Source organism: Eschrichtius robustus, chromosome 13, assembly GCF_028021215.1.
Source record: "Eschrichtius robustus isolate mEscRob2 chromosome 13, mEscRob2.pri, whole genome shotgun sequence".
NCBI classification, from domain to species: domain Eukaryota; kingdom Metazoa; phylum Chordata; class Mammalia; order Artiodactyla; family Eschrichtiidae; genus Eschrichtius; species Eschrichtius robustus.
Genome location: NC_090836.1, coordinates 93,082,818 through 93,097,630, shown reverse-complemented (window position 1 = coordinate 93,097,630; position 14,813 = coordinate 93,082,818). Strand labels below are relative to the sequence as shown.

General features: G+C 47.5%; 1 protein-coding gene across 3 annotated transcripts in view; it reads left to right on the top strand.

The window, feature by feature from the left end:
* LARGE1 (LARGE xylosyl- and glucuronyltransferase 1) overlaps positions 1–14,813 on the top strand; it is a 603,452-nt gene that overhangs the window by 77,036 nt on the left and 511,603 nt on the right. The window contains exon 2 of one of the 3 annotated variants that reach the window (XM_068561740.1): positions 12,916–13,096. The exons of the other annotated variants lie outside the window; for them this stretch is intronic. The gene's annotated coding sequence lies outside the window, so the exon portion shown is untranslated. The remainder of the gene's footprint in view (positions 1–12,915; positions 13,097–14,813) is intronic. 3 annotated transcript variants of the gene reach the window in all.

Here is a 14,813-nt window from a genome sequence, read left to right as displayed (position 1 = left end):
GAACTTCCTGACTCCTTGCACCCTGAAACCCCGTGGAAAATGATAATGTTTGCACAGCACACTGGGGTAAATGGAAGGGGCCCTGCTGGCCCAGGGCTGGCGGTGCAGCACCTCAGTACACGCAAAATCCCCATTCAGAGACCACTCTGGTCTCTGGCAGAGGCATCAATCCCACCTGTGGCTGTTTAATACGGACACTCTCACCTGGGTCAGCTCTTTTCCTGTGGCTTCTTGAAGATGCTTCAAGACTTAAATGTTCATGGTCACCTACAGACATTTTTATAGTTTTCAAAGGCTTTTCACTGATGCCTCTATCTTTTCCTCTTTGTTATGACTCTCTAGTTTTGCCTTTCACATCTGGTTCTGGTCCTCCGTTTGAATTAGCCTTTCTTGAAGGTGTTATGGGCAGGTACGAAAGCGTTTGTTGTTAAGAAATTTATAGTGTTGGGGAAACGGACTTACATATATAGAATAAAGAGTATTACAAAGACTCTGTGCCTTTGACATGACTGTTTTGGAATCTGCCACATTCTCAACACCGGCCGGTGGAAATGGCCTCAGCCTTGTTGAATGGGCTGCCCTGGGAATACGTGCTCATTGGCTTCAGGGCGGGCAGCTGGCACACTGGCCATTCCAGAGTCTGGGCAGTATCCTTTGTAGCAAGCTAGCATATCAAGCTGTGTGTGATAACAGTGTTAGTTACATGCATCTTTTGAGAATCTTCACTAGAAATATAGAGAGAACCAGCCACTTCGTAGCAGGAAATGAAGCAGGAGAGGAATTCATTCCTGTGGCCAACAGTCACGGCATTCCTAGTACAGATGAGGTGTTCTTCTAGGGACATGAGGACACAGACAATCCCTGCCTTCTTGGATGTTATATTCCAGGGTAAGGAAATATGAAAAAAATTTTTTTTAAAAGATCAGTGCTATGAAGGAAATAATCCAGATCGGGGGCCAGAGAGTGGATGGTGAAAGGGAAGGGTTAGGTGGTTAGGGAGGGCCCCTTGGGGAGGGGACAGCTGAAGGCTATGATAAAGCAGCCATGCAAAGACGGGACAGTAGAGAATTCTAGGCAGAGGGAATATAGCAAGTGCAAAGGTCCTGAAGTGCAAATTGACCTGGCTCGTTCAAAGGACAGAGAAAAGCCACTGTGGCTGAGATGTAGCAGTGAACGTGAGGTTGGAGAAGACAGGGCCAGATCTCGTAGACACAGGGAGCAGCTGAATCAGCCTGTGGCCAAGCTCACACTCACCTAGCTGGGTCCCTTGTGCTGCCTGGGTTCTAGCTGCTGGCTCTGTATTGCTTGCTTGTAGTACAGCTGCTGTTCTGAGGTTCTGGGAGGGCCTGTGTCCCTTTTGTCTTCTAAGCGTTCCTGGGAAAATGCCATTATCTGAGCTGGCTTCATTGAGTCACTGTTTTTTGCAATCAGATACTAATCACAGCTAGGACTTACAGTGTGGTGGACCTTGTCCTCACGCTTTGTATGGATTAACTAATTTTTTTCCAATGAAAAAATAGATATTTGATCATTCCCATTTTATAGGTGAAGAACCTGAGTCACAGAGAGGCTGAGTTACTGGTCTCAAGCAACCAGCTAGGAACTGGAAAGGCTGATGTTTGAACCCAGGTGGCTCGTTTCTGAAGCTGTGCTGTCACTTGAAATCAAAGGACACAGCTGAGGCATGGGGTGGAGCTCGGCGGCAACAGAGTGAACGTTGAATTCTAGGGAGGTGTAGGCAGGTGAGGTTGAGCCTGGCTTGGTGCAGGCATAGTGAAGGTGCCGGGGTTCGTGGTGTGCAAGGAAGCGGCAGATGGACGGAAAGATAGGGCGGTTGGTCCTGTTGGCCAAGAAGGAAGCTTCTACTTTCCCAGCGGACTGTGAACGGCGAGATTAACACTTAGTTGGCACCACTGCATGCCAGACATTTATTATTGTATTTAACCCTCCCAGCAATCCTGGGAGATAGCCTTGACCCAGTGTTACTGGGGTGGCATGACGCTCAGAGGGGTAAAGAGCCCCCCCCAGGGTCACCTAGCGAGGAGGGCACAGAGCCGGGATTTGAACTTCTGAACCATCTGACTCCTTTGTTTTTCTTTCCATCACACCACCTCTGTCCCGCCTGCAGGAAGCAGGCTGAACAAGAGGAGAGCGCTGGACTCCACACTGCTCACTGTCAGCTTTTTCTGGCTGTGATTCCCTTTAAGGGGCTGTTATAGTTTGGCCTCTTCCCCAGAAGTGCTTGTTGGTACGCGTGTGCACACCGACCCCACCACAGACACACACACAGTTCTGCGTGCACATTGAAGGGCTTTGCTGAATCCCTTCTGGGGGCCCAGAACCCTGTTGCTGACCTTGCAAAGTCAGGCTGGACACAGGGCTAAAGTGGTCGGAGGAAAGAGTGATTCCTAACTTTGGGTCTTGTCCGGATCTTTCTGGCCAATAAGCAATGACCTTGTTCATCTAAATAGCATAACTTGAGTGCCTAGGCTGTGTCAGACCCCAGGATCAAGAGCTTATTACGTGCCTGATGGCATTTTCCTGTTGCTTGTGATTTTCTCTATTTCAAAGATGACAGAACAAAGCTTAGAACCAGAGGGATTTATCCATGCCAGGTGGGCTCGGAATCCTGGATTCTAACTTAGCTCATAGTTACCTTGACTCTGAAAGTAGACAAGCTGCTGTGAGTGCCAGCATGTTCTTAGCATGAGTGAACGAGTGCCGGGAGATATTGCCAGGTCCTCAAATGTCATTTCTCACCTGCCTCTGTGCTACGCAGCTCAGATCCACGAGCCTGGGGGATGCTATTGAATTTCTGGTTCCGTCTTGAATGCCCTCCAATGCATGAATTAATGTGACTGTGAAGGCATCGCACACCCAAGGAGGGGTATAGAAAATGTGAAGTCCTTGCAACCCCTCCATCGCAGGCTGCAGTGCCGTTAATCCCCACTGACACAGCTCTGAGCCATCCAGGGGGTTGACAATCATAGGGGGTTTGCAGAGACTCGTCTGCCATTACAGACCCCAAAGTGCAGAACTGTAAATGAAAAAACACTTAAAGATGCCACATATTGCGTAAATGCTTCTCCAGCAGTAAAATATTATACCGACGTAAAACCCCCATAAACATGTAATCATAATTTACGCCTAAGCACCAACCATAAAGTGAAATTCAGCTCCGTCCAGTTTTGCAAGAATCTTCCCTGGCAGAATGTGCTAGCCACTGTGTGAATTCTCCTCTGGGTGAAGAAAAACAAAATCCATTGCCGTGAGCATGGTTATTCTTTGAAATAGCTTTGGCCTCAAACTTTAGAGGGAAACATTTTTCCTGCATAGCAAACGCCAACTGTATCATTTCTAAAACCACAGCTTTGTCGCTGAGGCATGTTAACATGACAGAAACTTTTACCTCAGAGCTGATGACTTGCTCCTGTCTGATTTTTTTCATTTACTTAAAGAAGAATGAAATAAATGAGCGATGCTCTTCCCCCCTGCCCCCAGCAATTTCCCTTTGAATGTTCACTTTTATGGTTTAGCTTTTTAGAAAGGAAACTTTAATAGTTTGGCTTAAATGTTTAGAGTCAAAACTTGAGAATGAGAAAAAAATCGCTTATATTCTCAACACACTCCACTTATTTCTGAAGGTAGATATTTTATATTTATTTGACTATAGTTATCATTTATCTCCTCCTGTAGTCATAAACTCCATGAGAGAAGGGACTTCTTGATCACTGTAATATCCTTAGCACCTTAAAAAGATCTTAGCACATAGAAGATACTCGGTAAATATTTTTGAGTAACTGTCAGATCCTCAGAAAGTGGTGGAAACAGCTGATTCTCTTGAATCTCAGCTTTACCACTTGGTGGCTGGCTGGCTTGGGCAAGCCTGAGATTCCAGTGTTCCCATGGTAAAATGACACTAATCACGCATCAAGACTGATGCATCTCGGGGTGTATTGATTAGTTAGGGCTGCCATTACAGAGGACCACAGGCTGAGTGGCTTCAAAAGCAGAAGTTCATTTGTTCACAGTTCTGGAAGTAGATCAGGATATCTGCAGGTAGTTTCTTCTGAGGCCTCTCTCCTTGGCTTGTAGATGGCCATCTTCTCCCTGTATCTTTACATGGCCATCCCTCTATGTGTGTCTGTGTTCTAATCTCCTTTCCTTTTTTTTTTAAAATATTTATTTATTATTTATTTATTTATTTTGGCTGTGCTGGGTCTTAGTTGTGGCGCGCGGAATCTTTGTTGCGGCTTGCGGGCCTCTTAGTTGCGGCATGCATTCAGGATCTTAGTTCCCCGACCAGGGTTCGAACCCGGGTGTCCTGCATTGGGAGCATGGAGTCTTCCTCACTGGATCACCAGGGTAGTACCTAATCTCCTTTCCTTATAAGGACACCAGTCAGATGGGACCAGCCTAGTGAATGTCATTCAACCTCCATTACTTCTTTAAAGACCCCATGTCCAAGTGCAGTCACATTTTGAGGCACTGGGAGTTAGGACTTCAATATATGAATCTGCAGGGTATAGGGAGGATGGGGGAGACACAGTTCCACCCATAACGCAGGGTTATTGATTTGATTATACTTTGTAATTGGTAAGGTGTTTTTTGGTGTTTAGGTAGTACTGAGGAGTTTAAAATCTAATTGAGGAGATAATCTCATCAACAGCATATAAAAGTCAACTCACTCTACAGGCTGGTATATTCTAAGCTCCTCGGTGAGCGTGGTGCTTTCGGGGTTCTGGAGAAGACTTCATCGCACCCGCACAGTGGGACATAGGAGCGTTCTCCAGAGTGGCTTTTCCAGTTGAAGGTACATGTGTGCCCTGGGGCTTATTGAATCCCTGTGGCCTGCCTTTACCCACGTGTGGGCAGGGCCACACCTCAGACACTACAGGGTGCCTGCCAGGCCCTGTCTGGTCCCACCTAGCAACAGTGGTCGAATAATAGCACTTACTGTACGCCGGACACAGTTCCAAGTGGGCCCCGCTGTAGAGTTTCAGCAAACTCCCCCAGAATCACACAGCATGTGCTGGAGTCTGGATTTGAATCCAGGGAGTCTGCTTCCGGCTCTGTGTTCTTCTCACCTACTGAGGTACTGTGGATCCGTCCTCCTGGTTGCTCAGCCTTGCTGGCCTGGGACACAGGTCGGTGAGCCTGGAGGCAGCTGCAAAGCCCCAGGAGCAAGTCTGTGGCTGTAGCTCCCTGAGGCTCTGACAGCTAGTTTCAGGGTTCCGTGTCAGCCCTGAGAGTGCTCCTGTGGGCCGGGGCTGCCCGAGGCCTGGGGTGGGCATGAGGTCCCAGCACAGCCAGGAAAAGGCGGCAGCTGCCGAAGAGCTTCCCGCCCACCCTCCCTGCAGCTCTTTCCCGACTCTTGGTACCTTTTCAGCTCTCCAGACCTGTGTCTCCTCATCTTCAGATGTGTTACTGGAGGACTAGGAAAGCAGACACAGAGGAATGGTGCTCACATGCACCCAAATGCAAACCAAAATACTGCATTTTTATGAAACACTTGTGAAATTTTCTCTTCGTGAAGTTATTTTGGTCACTCCTTTGCTCTGCGTAACCCCAGAATCTCTGCCAACATGTGATCAGTGTCATCACCACCATCACTATTACTGTTTCCACCAGCACTGTCCCCGCCATCACCATTTTTCTTCTCCTTCTCTTTCTCCTTCCTCCCTCTCCTCCTTCTCCTCCTCCTCTTCTTCTTCTCCATCATCACCATCAACACCGTCATCACCATTTATCACCATCATTGCCACCATCACCACCTCCATCATCATCACCATCATCACCATCATCACCATCATCATCATCATCTCCAGCCTCTAGAATGCTTGCGTGAACCACCTGACATACATGAATTCATGTAATTTGAATAACAACCCTGGTTGGTCGTAACTTGCTGTGATCCTCATTTTACCTCTGAGAAGACTGAGCACAGAGGTGCTAAGTGAGTTGTCCATGATCGTACAGCTGATAATCGGCAGACGTGGAATTCAAAACCGGGCCATCTGACATAGTGTGCACCATTCCTGCCTCTCACGGAGGAAATGTGTCCCTGATGGTTTCCTTACTCCTGAGCTGGGAAGAAGGAAGGACTACAGCCGCCAGCTCCCTTTGCCTTGGCATCTGTTGGCATTGGTTTCCGCTTCTCCGTTGAGCTCCCCGAAGTTTTGTGTTCTAATCGAATGTGCTCAGCACTTGCTCATGGCAATTGATTAAGCTGGACAACCTCTTTCTGTACTTCAGAGATGGAGGGTCCCTTGAAAACAGAATGGCCGTGGGTCTCAAACCTTGAAGCTGAGAGCGTACACCACCACTGCTTTAATAAATGAGCTGAAAGCACAGTTGGCTCCCAGCTGGAAGGACCCTGTTGACAGATGGGCAAATGGTTTGTTATGTGTCTTGGTGATACCATTCCTCACGGTCCACGGCCATTATCTTGCCTAAGCACTTTTGCTTAGAATTTCTCCATCTCATCTTTTCCTGGGGTAAGTCATCTATAAACTCCCAAGCGGGGACCTTGCCCAACTCCTGCCTTCACCGTCAGGGAAGGGTGTTTTCTTCACTGAGCTGGAAGCTCAGTGGCTCCTGGCTCGGAAGTAGTTAAGTCCAGCCAGGCTGCCTCCTGGGAACCTGTCCCCCTGGATCACTGTTTGTTTTCATCTTCATTATCTTGAATGACAATGCCGTCAGCACCCAGGAGGGGTCCTTGAACAGCCAGATGGTGGCTGGATTTTTCTGCCAGTCATCAGTTTTCATCTGATTGCAGCACAGGTGCATGGGGGGAGTTATTTCTCAGCACTCCCCCTAACTTCTACTGTTCAAATACATTCCTCCAGGAGGCCTTAAAGAGACTACCAAGGCTGGGAGAATTCCAGAGAGGTAAGGTAGTGGATTCACTCATTTAATAAATATTGACTGAGCACCTACTATGTGCCGGCCACTACATCAGGCACTGGGGATACAGGAATGAACAAAGCCAAGGCCCTGCTCCAATGGATCTTATATTCTAGTAAACAGAGAAACAAGTGAGGGGCCCAGAAGGGAAGGTACAGCAGGTTACTGTACAAGGGGTCAGATGGTGATCAGTCCATGAGTGATGGGTGGGATGTTGTTTTAGAAAAAGAGATTCTTAACAGCCTCTCAGAGAAAGTAGCAAGTGATCACAGCACCGAATGAAGTGAGGAAGCAAGTCACCTAGATAAGTGGGGAAGAGCATTCCAGAGAGAGGGCAAGGGCAGGGCCCTGAGGGCGGAGTGTGATTAGCAAGAAGACTTTGGTGGGTGGGGAGAGTTACACACCCATTTCATGTGCAAAGAATTCTTTTCTTTCTCTCATTCTAATATTATTACATTTTCTCATTTGTTCATTCATTCAGTGATCCTTTACTAAGGATGCCATTGGTGCCAAGCACTGCTTTAGCAACTGGGGATTTAGAAACACGTATACTCCTTTTGGGAAGCCCCTGTGATACTGGGTGCTGGCACTGAAGGCACTCCCGGAGTTACCATTACCTTGCTTTACTGATTCGTGGCACTCAGGCCATCCACATCACTTCTCTTGCTTACCTCTTCCGTCTCTCTTTAGATGGCTTTCACCTCTGCAGAGAGTGAAAAGCGTTTCTTTCTCAACCCAGCATCCTCTCCATCTGCCTTCATCACCAGGCTCCAAAAGAAGGGCTTATGGAGAAGGCATTGACTTTCTCAGCTTGGCCACCGGTGTCTGGCTTCCGTCCCACAAGCCGCTGTATGTGCCGTGGGCGACCTGGTCGTCACATCTAAACACGTCTCTGCAGTCCTCACCTTTCCTGAACTCGCTCGCTGATCTCATCACACTGACACCTCCTTCAGCGGAGGCCTCCTCTCTGCGCTTCTGGAAGAGGGCTCTCCTGGGATCCAGCTTGCCCTTTGAGCTCTCGCATCCAGTCCCTTCCTGCCCTTCAAAGGCAGGTCGCCTCCGAGTAATGTGGCTTTTTCTCCTTTTTGAACTCGCCCCCTTGGGGCGCGGATGTATTTTCCCACTTGTCCTGCCGGCAGCTTTGTACTCAGTATGTCAAATTCAGAAATAATTCTTCATCTTCCCTCCTCCGCTCCCTCTATCTGCGAGTACCACCTTTGTCCCTTTCTACCATCCTATGACTTCCAATCCCGCAGAATCTCAGGAATTCTCCCAGGACTGTCTCTGATATCCATCCCTTTGGTTCCATTTCTACTGCTTTTCTCCTCCCTCCCCACCCTTCGCCCCCCAGGTCCTCCAGAGAATAGTGGCTCTCAGGGTTTTGCTCTCAGCTTCACCAGCACCTGGGAACTTGTTAGAAATGCACGTTCTTGGGCCCCACCCGAGATCTACAGAAGCTGAAACTCTAGGGATGGGGCCCAGAAATCTCTACAGATTTCATTCACCTCACTTCATTCGGTGCCGTGATCACTTGCTACTTTCTCTGAGAGGCTGTTAAGAATCTTTTTCTAAAACAACTCTAAGTCCCCTACATACAAACCTTCAAGTTGCGAATTTTCAAAGATGTGAACGTGCGTTCACATGTCCAGTCACATAAGTTAGTTCACGTGTCTGGCGTACATTGTCGTGTGCACGCATCCCCTACAAGTGGTTGTGCTTTTGTGTACTTTACTGTACAGTTCTGTATAGAGTACAGTACTACAGTATCTTTATTTCAAGCCCAGGATGTCTGGAAGCAAGTGTAAAAGCAGCAGTGATGTAGCTGGTACTGCTGTACTTTTCAAGGTACTGTACTGTGAGATTAAAAATGTTTTCTTTATTTTTTGTGTTTGTTTTTTATGTATTATTTGTGTGAAAAGTATTATAAACCTATTACAGTCCAGTACGCTATAGCCAATTGTGTTAGTTGGGTACCTAGGCTAACTTTGTTGGACTTAACGAACAAATTGGACTTAGCACGCTCTTGGAATGGAACTCGTTCGTATGTAGGGGACTTACCGTGTTTCAACAACAGCTGTCCGGATGGTCCTGATGCTCCCTAACGTTTGAGATCCAGGGAGGAAGATAAGCGCCTCCTTTGCAGTGTCCATGGCTCATTCTTGCTGCTCCAAGCAGCGGTGCACCACGATGCCAGCTTACCTTCTCCAAGAGCAGCCCCGATCTCATCCCTCCTCTCATCAGCCACCTCTCGTGGTGTCTGTATCAGCCACTGTGTGACAGGTTTGAGTTCACGTTGTCCGGGTGTGAACCCAGGCCAGAACGCTTGGACTTTTTATCTCCAGTCTGCTGGGCTTAACTCAGAGGTTGCTTTTTTGGTAAATGATATCCCTTTGTAGAGATGTGGCTCATTTTATGCAGTAGATGGGTCCCAGATTTTATACATGATGGATTTTTCTGGGTGGGGAGGGGGAAGAAGGTAATAGATGACTGTTTTCAAGGAACTCTTAAATGTCCTAGGAGAAGCCATGGATTGAAATAGCTCTTGTGTGCTAGGGTGGATCTTTTGGGTAATCCCAGCAAATCACTTTCACGTCTGGCTTCCTCTTTTCAGTTGGAGGAAACAGGAATTAGCTGATTTCCAAGGCTACTTCCAGCTTGGATATTTTAGCTCGGTGACTCTTACTCATTTGTTTCGAAAGGTTACATATTTGATTTTCCTAAGATTAGGTAAGAAGAGAACTGTAGCAGGATGAAAAATGTCCCCCAAAGACATCAGGTCCTAACCCCTGGAACCTGTAAATGTTACCTTATTTGAAAGTAGGGAAAAGCCCATTGGCGATAATTCTGGATGATGGGGGAGGGGTGGGCCCTCAATGCAATCACATGTGTCCTTGGGAGAGGAAGGCAGAGGGAGATTCTCACACCCCGAAGAGGGGAAGGCGGGGTGACCAGAGGCAGAGGTTGGAGCCTTGCAGGCACAAGTCATGAGATGCTGGCAGCCACCAGAAGCAGGGAGGGGCAAGGGACAGATTCTCCCCTGGAGCCAGCACAGCCCTGTGACACCTCGATTTTGGACTTCTGGCCTCTCAAGCTGTGAGAGAATGTTTCTGTTCTTTTCCACCACCAGGTTCGTGTTGCAGCAGATACAGGGAATGTTACCGCAATTAAAAAAAAAAAAAAAGATGCTGTAGAAAAGAAGAGAAATGGCTGTGTCTGTGTTTAAAACGTGTCCTGGATGGCAGGTGTGTCTGTCGTTGGCATCAGGGTGTGGGACGGGCGGAGTTTGTGTCCTCATCAGTGTCGCTTCCCAGCTCGGTTCTGACGATTTCCTAAACCTCCCCGCTCTGCCTTCTCCCTCATGAGTGGCAGTTTCTGCCTCGCATTCTCAGCCGCTTCCTCCCCATCATGATGTTCCCGTACACCCGCACCTGCTCTTCTGTTCTCACTAATTTCGCCTTGGGAGTTTAGCAGCATCCAGTCCCTTTTGGAGTCGGGGTTGACAGGCAGTGGGAAAAACTAGGTGGGCTTTGTCCTCCGTCTCTGTCCCCCTCCCGTATCTGGAGCCTTGATAAATATCCCTATTCTGAAATGAGCAGACTGGCCTCTGGACTGTTCCTTTATGAAGTTTTTCCTTCGAAGTGGCATTTGGGGCCCCTCCATGGTTTTGTGTAGTAAAGGCCAGTGTTCTCTGTAGGGTGGACTTAGATAATTGTCTGGGATGCTTAGTTATTAAGTTACTCATTTATTGGTCAACCACGAGAATCACAAATCAGAGCATTTTCAAGACTGGTTCTTGGAGACAGCCTGATCCATTTTCCCCATCTTGTGTGTAAGAAAGAAAAGGTCCAAGCTGTTACCTCTGGGATGAGCTTTAGTAGAATGAATGGGACATTAGACTGATCCTTGCTGCCCACCTTTCCACCCTCGCCCTCCAGACGGTGCTAAGATGCTCTGGTGGACGATGGCTGTCATTATATTTAAGTTTATGACCAGTTAACGTTTATTGAGGCCGTACTATGTGCCAGGCACTGCTTGTTACCCTTTTTCCTCTATTAAGTCATTTAATTCTCATTACAACCCTATGAGGTAGGTGCTATTATTAGTAGCAAGTGTTTAGAGTTTATAATTGGTCAAACCTTTAAATTCGGGAACCATCCCTACTAGTTAAATTTTTCTTTTTATAAATTTATTTATTTATTTATCTATTTATTTTTGGCTGCGTTGGGTCTTCGTTGCTGCACGCGGGCTTTCTCTAGTTGCGGTGAGCGGGGGCTACTCTTCATTGCGGTACGTGGGCTTCTCATTGCAGTGGCTTCTCTTCTTGCGGAGCACGGGCTCTAGGCGCACGGGCTTCAGTAGTTGTGGCACGCAGGCTCAGTAGTTGTGGCGCACGGGCTTAGTTGCTCCACGGCATGTGGGATCTTCCCGGACCCGGGCTCGAACCCATGTCCCCTGCATTGGCAGGCAGATTCTCAACCACTGTGCCACCAGGGAAGTCCTCTACTAGTTAAATTTAAAGCTCTTGTGTAAAATGGGGATAGGAGTGCCTCAGGTGCTCAGTACATGTTTATAGGTGAAAGGGATACATAGGTGAACAGATAAGTCACTGACTCAGAGAAACAGATGTAACTAAGAAACATCAGTCAATAAAATGTTAGCAAGATTCAGGGGACTGTGTGTCTAATGGGAACATGTGATGTGAACTTTTGGTTCTGTCATTTTCTAATCTGTAAAGTGAGGGTAATAATATATACGTTATAAGACTGTTGTAAGGATTAGATAGGGTAATCATGTAAGTGAAGTACCTAAGCCAGCGCACCGCATAATGGCATGAAATCAGTGAACGCTCAGTGAATGGCTGCAGGTGATGTACTTAATGTAGATGAAGAATGCAATGGGCTGTGGGGTGCCCTGGGGTAACCGTAAAGTCTTGTACCAAGATCTGCCCTTGAAACAGTACAGATGAGTCAGTTTGAGCAAGGACTTCGTGACCCCAAAGGGCAGCAGAAAGAGCTGTACCCACCAACGGGCCTGGCTGGAAAATTCCTTCCCATCAAAGGAGAAGGTACAGTGGATAGAGGGTGCTGTTGGCTGCGTGCAGATGCATCCATCCACGACCACATTGTGGGTGGGCATGAGTCATTGGCTCTGACCTCACATGGAGGGCAAGAACAGGGGGCACCCCATGTCCTCGGGGGCGGTAGGTGGAGCTCTGCTCCTGTAGAAGGATGGCTGGGCCTAATTCCTTTTCTAGTTACAAGTTTCATGAAAACTTGGGCAAGTTACTATAATTATTTTCTCCTTCCTGATATCTAGCAAGATCGCTAACTTAGATGAATGTCTAATGTACTGACCTCTACTCTGTCCCTGGCAGTGTATTAGGGTCTGGGAAGACAGGAGGAAAAGACATGGTCTCTGTGCTTGGGTCCTTGGGCAGCTTACAGCTCCTCGTGGACCCCACTGCAAGGAAGCAACAATGACAGGTGCCCTCTGGTTCTGTGGATGTATTTACACACACACACACACACACACACACACACACACACACACACACACACACACACACACACACACACACACAGCCCTCGGCAGCCAAGGTGTGTGTCATGGTCTGAATATAAGCTTATGCAGTTTTCTCATCGGAGGGCCTCTTGGCAGATGGCTCATAAACTTGTTATTCTTTTCTAATATACCATTTATATTTATCAGGATGGATTAGGTTATGCTACGTATATGAACAACCCCCAAATCTCTGTGGTTTAAATAACAAAGATTTACTTCCAACTCAGGTAATGCATTCATCTGCGGTTGGTATGTGTGTATGTGGAGAGAGGGGTCCTGCCCCATGTTAACACCCTGGGACCCAGGCGGGTCCCACCACCTGGCATGTCAGAGCTCACAGTGGCCAAAGGAAGTTGGAACCTGGGGAGTCATGTTCTGGCTCTTGAAGGCTGTTGCTCCCACTTCTTTGGCCAGAGCTAGTCACCCGGGCACTGTTTTCACTTCCAGGAGCTGGGGAAGATCAGGCTTACCTGTGACGGCGCGAAGAGGAACCAGCGGATTCCTGACAGCCTGAAGGACCCCTACACTATTCCAACCGGCTTCATGTTTGAATTCTTAAGCTAGAGGATATAACAAAAGTGCCCTTGAAAGAGGAGCTTGAGAAGCTGGCCAGAAACACGAGTGACAAGTGGGTCTGACCTCTAGGAGAAGTATAGGAAAGCCGTGTGCACCAACTGTCAGGTCAAGTAGATCTACTGCGTAGGGCTGCTTGCCTGGACCCCTTTGTAGCTCCCAAGGGCACACCTAATGCTGTTGCAGCTTGAGTAAAATTTAGTGCTGCACAGTTTCTTTGCCAGGCAATGTGCCAAGGTCCGGGGATACGTGATTAACTGGGACCATTAAGAAAAATTTAGCATGTATTTATTATATTGATTATAAGATCAGGGAAGTGTCTTTTTGCTTAGTTAAAACTAAATGTTTTAGCAATAAAAACAGTAACACTTTTGTTACCTAAAAAAGTCACTTAAATGGTACCTGGGGAGTTGGGGCATTGCTGTTTATAGTTTTCCATTTCCTTCCTGTGTAGACTTGATGATTTGCTTGATCATTTGGGCAGACTTCAGTCTCACTCCCTTGTTCTTCTTTTTTTTTTTTTTTTCTTGTTCATCATGCTCACGATTGTTGAGCATTTCCAGTAATGTGTTGCAATTGAGCTACTTTGGTATAAGCACATATGTGTACGTACACACGCACACACACACACACACACACATCTTTCTGCTAGGAGAAATATGGGCTTCAGCAAACAGAAGGTCACTGGTTGGGGTCAGAGAGGGTATGTGGTATCATTTTGGAGTAGTCTCGCCTGTTTGCTCTGCTCTGTTCTCCTCACATGCTCTTAGGCATCCTTTATGCAGGTGGTTGGAAAGAAATCTTCTTAAATATCTTTGGCTCACTTTCTGGAGATCTTCACTACCTAATAGTCAAACAAACATTTGTCAGCTAGTTTTTACCCCCAAGGCAAGGCAGGGAAAAAAGAGAAGTGTCAGGTATCCTTCCCCTCTCACAGTCCTGCCCTGCCCCACACTCTGGGAGTTTGCAATTCCGAGATGGGGAAGTAAACTAGGAGGTACCTACTGTGTGCCAGCCACTGTTCCAAGCCTATTCTGGGTACATCGTCTCATGTAAGCCAATAATAGCCCTCAGTAGCTGCTGTTTTTTCCACTTTGCCATGAAGAGATTGAGACTCGGAGAAGACCGCCGACTTTGTCCCGCCTACGTGGTAAGTGGCAGCGTTTGTATGCAAAGCTAGGATTCTTTTTTATTCCAGTCTGTGTTCTTGTCACAATGCCTGCCAGCCAATACGAAGCAATTAGAGATCCCTAACCCAGAGGAGGCTCTCAGGAGGGCAGAGATTTTTGTTTGTTTTCCTCACCGTTGTGTTCCCAGTGACTGAGGGAGAGCCTGGCGTAGATGTAGTGATGATGGAGAAGGGCGCCTGCCTCTAAGGAGCGTACAGTCCAGAGCAGTGAAACTGACAAGTACATTTATCATGTCAGTGTGGGTGTCAACTACCATGGACCTCAGCGCAAAGGAGGGTGCATCCCATGAAGCTTTTCAGCAGAGGTGTAGGTTTTAGACAGCGTGCATCTTGAGCAGCAGCCTGGAGAAGGACTGCAAGGGGCAAGTATGGAGGTAACGAGGCCAGTCAAGACCTTGAGTGAGTGTGAATGAGAAGGGGCTGAATTCAGACAGTAGCAGTGGGATGATGTTATTACTAAGGGTGGCACTTGCGGTGTTAAACATGGGGAATAAAGGAGCAGGGAGAGTCTGGGAGGACCTACACATTCCTGGCAACTAGGTGGGTGGTAGTGGATGAGGAGGAAGACCAGGTTTGACAGAAA